The sequence below is a fragment of the Carex rostrata genome, chromosome 7 (assembly GCF_964058835.1).
Source record: "Carex rostrata chromosome 7, lpCarRost1.2, whole genome shotgun sequence".
NCBI classification, from domain to species: Eukaryota; Viridiplantae; Streptophyta; class Magnoliopsida; order Poales; family Cyperaceae; genus Carex; species Carex rostrata.
Genome location: NC_135924.1, coordinates 7,196,742 through 7,206,176, shown reverse-complemented (window position 1 = coordinate 7,206,176; position 9,435 = coordinate 7,196,742).

Below are 9,435 nucleotides of genomic sequence, written 5' to 3'. Positions count from 1 at the left end.
TGAGAACTGATTTAGGACTGTACAAGCCCTAAGTAAACGTATAGACCACTGAACCCGAATTAAACCAAGTATACGTATGATATAGGTGTAGGCTCGGTCGAGCAAGAACTTGCGAGACCATACGAGACGTCCGATCCTTAGCTTAAGCGGTACGCTCGTCAAATAGGTGCGGGATTCTTGGACTTGTTTGATACTTTATTTTCAGGAATTAAACTGTTTATTCGTTTGTCATGTTGAATGATTAATTGTTGCATACTTTGGAATTCATACTGCATATTGATTCTTGCATAAATGAGAATGATTGAATTGTTTTAGTTAAGGTTGATTTGCATGTTGGTACGGTTATTAATTGTTTAGTTCTATGAATTGTGCTTGTTGTGAATGAATCTGCCAGGCCGACCTGTTTAGGTGGCTGGATAAGGTAACGGTGACCTATCCGTTGACCTGTGTTTATGAATTTGCCAGGCCGACCTGTTTAGGTGGCTGGATAAGGTGACGCTGCTGACTTATGCGTTGACCTGTGAGAATTTGCCAGACCGACCTGTTTAGGTGGCTGGATAAGGTGACGCTGCTGACTTATGCGTTGACCTGTTAGAATTTGCCAGACCGACCTGTTTAGGTGGCTGGATAAGGTGACGCTGCTGACTTGTGCGTTGACCTGTTATGATTTTGCGAGACTGACCTATATGTGTGGCTTTGATAAATATATTTGTTGAGATTAAGCAAAGTTGACCTGTATAGGTAACTTTGATTTCCGTGTGTTGCATTGTGTCAAGTTGACCTGTATTGGTGACTTGTAACCGGACCTTAGGAAATGGTTAAGCCAAACAGCAATTGCAGATGGGTGTCTGATAAAGGGTCCAGCGGTTGGCCATCTGTAGGCGTCTGTAACCCTACAGATGTGGGTTTGATAACGGTTCAGCTCGAGAGAACATTTGTAATTGCTACAAGCCCAATTGAACTGAGTTAGGAATCGAGTTAAGCCAAAATATATGTTGTGTTTGAAATCCATATTGTAAATTCCGTAAACTGTGTTTCAGGTTGATTAACTGTTGTCGAGTAGTGGCATTCTGTTATTTATGTTTCTTATATAACTGTTGCATTGTTATTGTTTGGGTTTCATCTTTGAATATAGAGTTTGATTGCAAGTCCAATAATTCAAATGTGGCAAATTTTCGCACTGAGAATTTATTCTCACCCCCACCTTCCCCGTTATGTTACAAGTACTGGTGCGACGGATTCCAGAGAGGCACGAGAGTAGTAGGCCTTAGTAGCTTACCAGTATACGACCCTAGATGTGTTTTTGTTGTATAGATTTAGGGTAGGCCTCGTGGTTGGTATCCGGAGGAGATACTTATATTGTACTATTTACTGTCCAGACTGTGTACTCTGATTTTATATTAGAAACTCGTTTTGAATTGCGTGTTGTTTGGTTTAAATTGTGATTAGCCTTGTAAGCATACACGGCGTTGTATGCTTACGGCGGGGGACTGTTACTACCCGTGGCCGCGGGGTGTGACATAAACCCTAAGTAGCGTTAAATGAGTAAAAAACAATTTCAGCCGCTTCCTAGTGCTAGAGGTGCGATTTTATCAGATTATCCGGTTTCGATCGTTTTGATCCGACTCAAATCCGGTCAGATAGGTTATGAATTCTCTCAGATATAATCAAATTAAAAAGGAAGTTGATAACAGTACCCGCACTGTACCCGTAGCGGGTGTTAGTTTGTAATAATCTAGAAGTCAATAATACGATAAATTATCATAAAGCTTTGTTCATGAATTGAATGTTTATTTATATATCATTTTGTTGCCTTGAGTATTATTGAATTTATGGATCATTTCGAGTTCATGACTGAAATTGTGAAACTCCAAAATATAGATAATATATACTCTTAAAAGGTCACTGACCAAGGTAATTAGCAGGAACACTAATTACCGCGATAAGGTTAGTATGTGGATTAAAAGATGGTTAAGTTTTACAAACCACCTGACACGAGATGTCATTTTAATCACATAGATACATGTTCTAGGAACATGGTATTTGACAGACCCCGAATGAAACATTAAATAGAATTGTGTTCGTGTCATTTATGTTTTCATTCAGTGTCAGGTTCTACAGTATGAGGTATTTATCGTTCCCACTGAGAAATATGTATGTGTGATTGTTATCTACCGCTGTCCGTAAAAAGCAGTCATAACGGTAGCTTTTCCATATGTATAGCTTAGCTGAGGAAGTGATAGTTTATCAAGAATACTATTTGTCTCTCGTATCTCTATACGAGCTATAGCATCACTGGGCCCCTTGGTAGAGTTAGATTATCTGCTAGCGGTATAATTACAAGAGTAATTATATTTGATAATCTGCTCAAGATCAAGAAAAGATTCAGTTAGCAAGGATGACACACATCTACCTTGAAACTGATCTGATAGCTATGAGACAGAAGAACAGACACAAGTAAATTGTTTACTGGATCGTGATATTGTACAGTACAGCATCATCTGTGTAATTGGATGGTCATGATGTGTTGCCAGATGCCGCTCATGATTATAGAAGTTAAAACAGCTTTAATTCTGTTTACCAACATAACACAGATCCTATTGGGTCACACCATATAGGAGCTACTCGGAGAATCTTACTGATTAATTATAAATTGATTATAATTAATATTAAGATGGTTATAATTAATTATACGTGTTATAATTAAATTATAAATGTTATGTAAAAATAACAAGCAAAAACATTGGTTAATTTATAAACGTGTGTGACACGTTGTATAAAAGTTAACCGGTTAATTTATAAATGTGCAGGACACGTTGTATAAATTACCGAAACAACAAATCGCAAGAAAAATATATATATAATTGTTCAGAATAATTATATGAATATTATTTGTGTTCGGGCCGAGGGCATTCGGGTCTTTTCAGATTCGTCTTTATCCGCATGACATGTCATTGATCCTATCCAGATGACATGTCATCAATCCTATCCACAAGGGCAAAATGGTCATTTCACACCTACGCCACCTTGCATGTGTAGAAACATGGAGAAGAGTGTGGAAGGGTGTGGAAGGGGTATTTTGGTCATTTCACATATAAAAGGATGAGGTGTCAATGACATACCTTGTAAATAGGCTGAACTTGGAGGGCATTTTGGTCTTTTGCAACCGATCCTAAACACTATAAATAGGGGTGGAGGGGTAGAGAGAAAATAACTAATTCATTCGTACCGGTTTCGTGTCGAAACGGATCGGTATTTTCTCTCTTTCTCGGTTTCTCTCCCAAATAGTGTTTCGGTTGAGAAAAGAAAGTTATACGTACTTGACGTATAATCTTGCGGGTTGTTGTGGAGTATATTTACGGGATCGATGAATAGTGTTTTACCGAATTTAGCGGTATGTCAGTTTTGCATATTGATGAAACTGAGCAACCGAAAATTCGAGTTTACGGGTTTTTGTCTTTTTCCCGTGAATAGTGTTTTTGCAGAATTCCGCGATTTACGGTATTTCTGGCAGAAGAAACAAACCGCTCTCCGGTTAGTCCTGGTGGATAACCGATAGAGGCATCAGACGTCTGATGCTCCGAGTCGATTCCTTCCCTGGTGAGGCTCTACTCGCTCGGTCTGCATTCCAACTGTGATTTGGAAACAAGGTATAAATATGTTATATTAATCTATTTAATTGGTAAGTAGATTAAAGTTTTAGAAATCAATCATGGAGTAGATCTGTAAAAAGGATTAAATTGGGTTTTGATGCCAAAGGAATACTGAAGGTGGACCGCCTTGGAAAGTTTCCTGACATACCCCGTTTAATCCTGAGCTTAAGTTGGCCGTAGAAATTTTTGTTCTACGGTCATTCCGCACCTTAAGCCTAAACGGGTTTTGGTTAGCACCGTGAAACCCCAACAGCGGGGACCACCGAAAATTAAATGTAAAAAAATAACTTTTCTGGGGATCGTAAAAACTCCACAATTCAATTTTTTTTCCTAAAGTATTAATATCTATGTATGAAAGTATTTATACCTATGTACGAAAATATTTATAACTATGACGTGAACAATTATTTATTGTGCGGGTACTGTAGCGCGAAGATAATAGTACCCGCATCACTATACCCGTACTGTACACGTGGGGGGACCACCGAAAATTAAATGCAGAAATATAACTTCCTGCAGGGATTGCAAAATCTCTACAATTTTTTTTTCATATTATTAATATCTACGTAATATTTTCTTTCAAATGAGATCCATGATGATGTACTTTCAGACTCGTCGTCGCACAAGTATTTATACCTCGCCGTACAAGTATTTATACCTATACTTGCAAGTATTTTTTACATATGACACTGAAAGTATTAATATCTAAGTATTGAAAGTATTTATTGTTACGTTACGAAATTTTAACAATTAATTTTTAATGATTTAAAAGCAAGAATCAAAAAAATTGTGCTAACAAAATGGAGTTAAAACCTTAATTAAGGTTCCTCTAATTAAGTAAGTTAAGTGTGAATCGAAACCGCGTCGAAATTTCGAGAATTTGACACTTTATAGGCTCAGTGCGTCCGCACTGGTGGTGAGTGCGGGTGACTGACCCGCATTGACTGCTATTTTCCTTAAATTGCCTTTGAAATTTCTGTGAGTGCGGGTGAGGCCACCCGCACTGCGGGCGGGTGCATCCGCATTCATGAAGTTTCTGTGTTGAACTGAAATTCCTGAAATTGGCTAAATACTGAGTGCGGGTGAGGCCACTCGCACTGCGGGTGGGTGCGTCCGCATTACGCTCGGACTTTTTCTGAAATTATGTCAAAAATTTACTAAGTTCCGACTGCGGGTGAAGTGACTCGCACGGCGGGTGAAGTGACCCTCACGGCGGGTGAAGTGACCCTCACGGCGGGTGAAGTGACCCTCACTGTGGGTGAAGTGACCCGCACTGCGGATGATTTCTGTGTTAAATTTCATTTTCTGAAAACTGACTAAGTGTCGAGTGCGGGTGAAGCCACCCGCACTGCGGATGAGTGCGTCCGCACTCAGGGTGATTTTAACCCTAAAACTCAAATCCAATCTTCTCTCTCTCTCCCACTTATTCCTTTACCATTTTTTTAAGTGAAATTTCACCCGAGAGAGAGAGAAAGAGCGAGAGAGTTTTCCGTTCCTCTCAAACCCCCGATTGTTGCGAGAAATTGAAACTGGAACCGAGTAAGCGCCCGTGAATCTCTCCTAACTCTCTGATTCGGTATTCTTTTCTCTCCTTCTCTCTTTCAAAACCTCGAATTTTCTCGATTTCTCAGATTTTCGTTTTAAACTCGAGATTTGTGTTCGAATTGCTCGAGGATTAGTTCCTCTACACTCCTTACTTGTTTATTTGTCAATCTTTTTCCCAATTTCTTCCGATTTGTGGATTTTGATTTCTAGGGTTTCGTGCCAAAACCTAACTTGAGCATAATCGTGAATTGATTTGTTTAATCCGACCAATTAGACTTATAATCGGTAGAGTTGCCTCCTGATCTTGAATTTCTAGAACGTTTAACGGTTAATTTGAGGTTTTGACCAAATTAGGGTTTAACCAATCGGTAAATCGAATTGACTCGAGAACCAAAGTAGGGAAATGGTGAATGAATGGTTACATAATTGGAACTGTGTAGGGTTTAGAGGACCCAGAAGTAAATGTTGTGAATTCTAAAGGTTTTAAGTAAGAAATAAGGAATCGAATGAATTGGTACCAAAGGATAAGAGGTTAATTAAGGGTAAGCCTAATATAACTCAAGTAAACATCCCAATCGTGAACCAATGCTAAATCAGTATACGTGTAAAATAGGTGTAGGCTCGGTCGAGCAAGAATTAGCGAGACAGTTCGAGACGCCCGATCCGTAATTAAGCGATACGCTCGTCATAATAAGGTGCGGGATTCTTGGACTTGTTTGATACTTTATTTTCAGGAATTAAACTGTGTATTCGTTTGTCATGTTGAATATCATTGATTGCATCATTGAATTGTGTAAAGCATTTGCATAGCCCAATCAAATTAAACTCGAATTGATGTGACTTGAGTGATTTGCATGCTGGTATGGTTGTAGGTTGTGTCGATCTATTATGATCTGATTTGATTGAAAGTCACCACGATTTGATATGTATGTGAATGGATTTACGAAGTTAAGCACTTGGATCCAATGAATTTGGAAAGTCGGGCTGTATGCTGGCTTTGATTCCCAGGATCCTAATGGCCTTAGGTGAACAGCCCTCGATGTTTCCCAGTACCGGTTGGGACGAGGGAGGGTGATTATGTTATGATGTGTGATTTGGAATCGTGGGTGACATGTGTAACGTCTATGGCTCGGTGGCATTCTCCTACGTGTTAATGCATTTGGATGGTCAATTAAATATTGCGAATACTGGAAACGATTCTAAAGAGAATTTTCTTTATGTGACTTGAACCATACCTTAATAACTGTTAAGCCAAGCGATTGCAGATGGGTGTCAGATAAAAAGGGTCCAGCTCGGTGGGCCATCTGTAGGTGTCAGTAACCCTACAGATGTGAGTTTGATAAAGGGTCTAGCTCGAAAGAACATCTGTAGTTGCTACAAGCCTAATGAGTCGAGTTAAGCCAAAATATCTGTTGTGTTTGAAATTCATCTTGGAAATTCCGTTAACTGTGATTCATCTGATTAATTGTTGTCGAGCATATGCATTCCTTTTTATTATGAATATGAATTGATTTGAATTGCTATTGTTGTATGGTTTCATTTTTGAATATGGAGTTTGATTGCAAGTCCAATAATCTAAACTGTGGCAAATTTCGCATTGGGAATTTATTCTCACCCCCACCCTTCGGGTTACTTTACAGGTACTGGTGCGACTGATTCCGGAGAGGCACGAGAGTAGTAGGCCTTAGTAGCTCACCACTTCATAACCCTAGATATATTTTGTTGTATAGATTTAGGGTAGGCCTTATGGTTGGTATCCGGATGTGATACTTTTGTCGTATTATTTTCTGTCCAGACTGTGTACTCTGATTATATATCTATAAACTTGGTTTTATATTTAATTGTTTGGTTTGAATTGTTAATTGCCTTGTAAGCATACACGACGTTGTATGCTTACGGCGGGGGACTGTTACGACCCGTGGCCGCGGGGTGTGACATTTATACTTATACATTGAAGTATTCATACGTATGAGATTACTATTTTTGTTAGAGGAAGGCTGACGCGGGGATGATTGGAGAACTCCAAAAAGGATGATCATAACAAGTCACGCATCAAAGTATTAATATCTTTTTAAGTGTTAATATCTTATCTTCTAAGTATTTATAACTATGAAGGTATACATATTTAAGTATTTTTTTACATATGACACTGAAAGTATTTTATAACTACGAAGGTATACATATCTAAGTATTTTTTACATATGATACTGAAAGTATTAATATTTAAGTACTAAAAGTATATTTATATCTATGCATTGAAGTATTTATTTCTATGAAGTCAACTATTTTTGTTATAGAAAAGTTGACGCAAGAACAAGTGTGGGGATTGTAAAAGAGAAATTATATAATTAGTGGGGACCATAGAGAAATGATGTTGCTGAGATTTTAGAATAATAATTAGTTTAGACTATATAATTAGTGGGGACCATAATATATTATTTCTCTAAGTGCGGATACTGTAGCTCGATTACTGTAGCGCGGGTACTGTGCGGGATATTGTAGCGTGGGTACTAAAATGATTATTCAATTAAAAATATTATGGACACAATTATAAATTGAATTTGAATAGAACTTATATTCTTATAATTCTAATTTACATGTTCGATCTTAATTCAAATTTAATTCGATACTCCTACAAATATTTATTCGGTGCTATCATTTTTTTTTTCATAGCATGTGAATATGTTTTTTTAGAAAATATATTGTCAGCCGGGTCGGGCACGCGATGCGACAGAACGGCACCCTCACATCCATCTGTCATCCTGTCAAACTACGTCGCAACAAAAAGTTCTCTGAGGTAATATAATATTTGTCTTTAGATCCGGACCGTTCGATCAGAATCCGGAAAAAATCCTGTCTGACACAGAATGCTTTGCTAACAACTAACAATTATAAAATATCTTCATTACACATTAGTGATTATTTTTCATGGACGTTTGCTAAATTAATTGGGTCGATGAAATGTTTGGTCTAAATCTCACGTAATAAACTTGTTTGAGTGGTAAACACCGTGGACCAACATTTATTAAATTGATTAATTGATTATCTCATGTACTAATCCACTGAATCAGTGCTAATTATTGTTTTTAAACATAAGTGTCTATCAATGATACGATTAGATTTTTAATAGTTGAGTTGCTTTTCTGAGCCCACAGAACTAAAACGACGAAGGAAACATTTATTTTGTTCTACTTTTTTCTTTTTGGAACTCTTTTAGGTCCGATTTTTTTATTTATATCCAAAAAAATATATAAATTTAAAGAACTAATCAAACCGTTTGTTTTTTTTGAAAACTATCCAAACTGGAAAAAAAATTTCCGGTTTCAATACCAACTTCCGAAAAATGAATCCTAAATCCGAAATAATTTTTTCCAGATTTAGGATTTCTTTTTTTTTTCCTAAATACGGAATAATTTTTTCCGGATTTAGGATTTTTTTTTTTAGGAAATTTTTTTTTCCGAAATTTTTTTTTTTTTTAGGAATTTTGTTTTCATTTTTCAGTTTTTATTTATAATTTATTTATTTATTGTATTGAAGTATTACAAATATTTAATATATTTCTTTTAAAATAGATGAAATACTATATAATTTGATTTATTCGAAAGACTGCTACAAATAATCCGGATCAACATTTTTCATGCCGGATTTTTTACGGCCGTAAAAAAAATAATATAATATAATATATGTATATATAATATAATATATGTTTATATATGTATATATAATATAATATATATGTTAAAAATTTTATTCGACCCGAACCGTTCAACAAAATTTTTTATTCGATCCGAACCGTTAAAAAAACAATTATTTTCTACCCATCTTAAAAAATAGTAAAAAAATTTCAAAAATGATAAAATTTCATCCCTAACCTTATTTTAATATGGATATCATGTTGAACGGTTTGGATCGACAATTTAGACTTTGAATATGAAGAAAATGAAGTTATAAAATATGAGACATGATGAGGTATAAAAAAAATGAGGCATTGGAACCCTCGTTTAGTGCCTCAAAAATTTAGTTTAAGTTTTCGTTCAACGGTAGGCATTCAATGGTCCGACATGAAAAATGTTAATCCGGATTATTTGTAGCAGTCTTTCGAATAAATCAAATTATATAGTATTCCATCTATTTTTTAAAAAATATATTAAATATTTGTAATACTTCAATACAAAAAATAAATAAATTATAAATAAAAACTGAAAAATGAAAAAAAATTCCTAAAAAAAAAAAAATC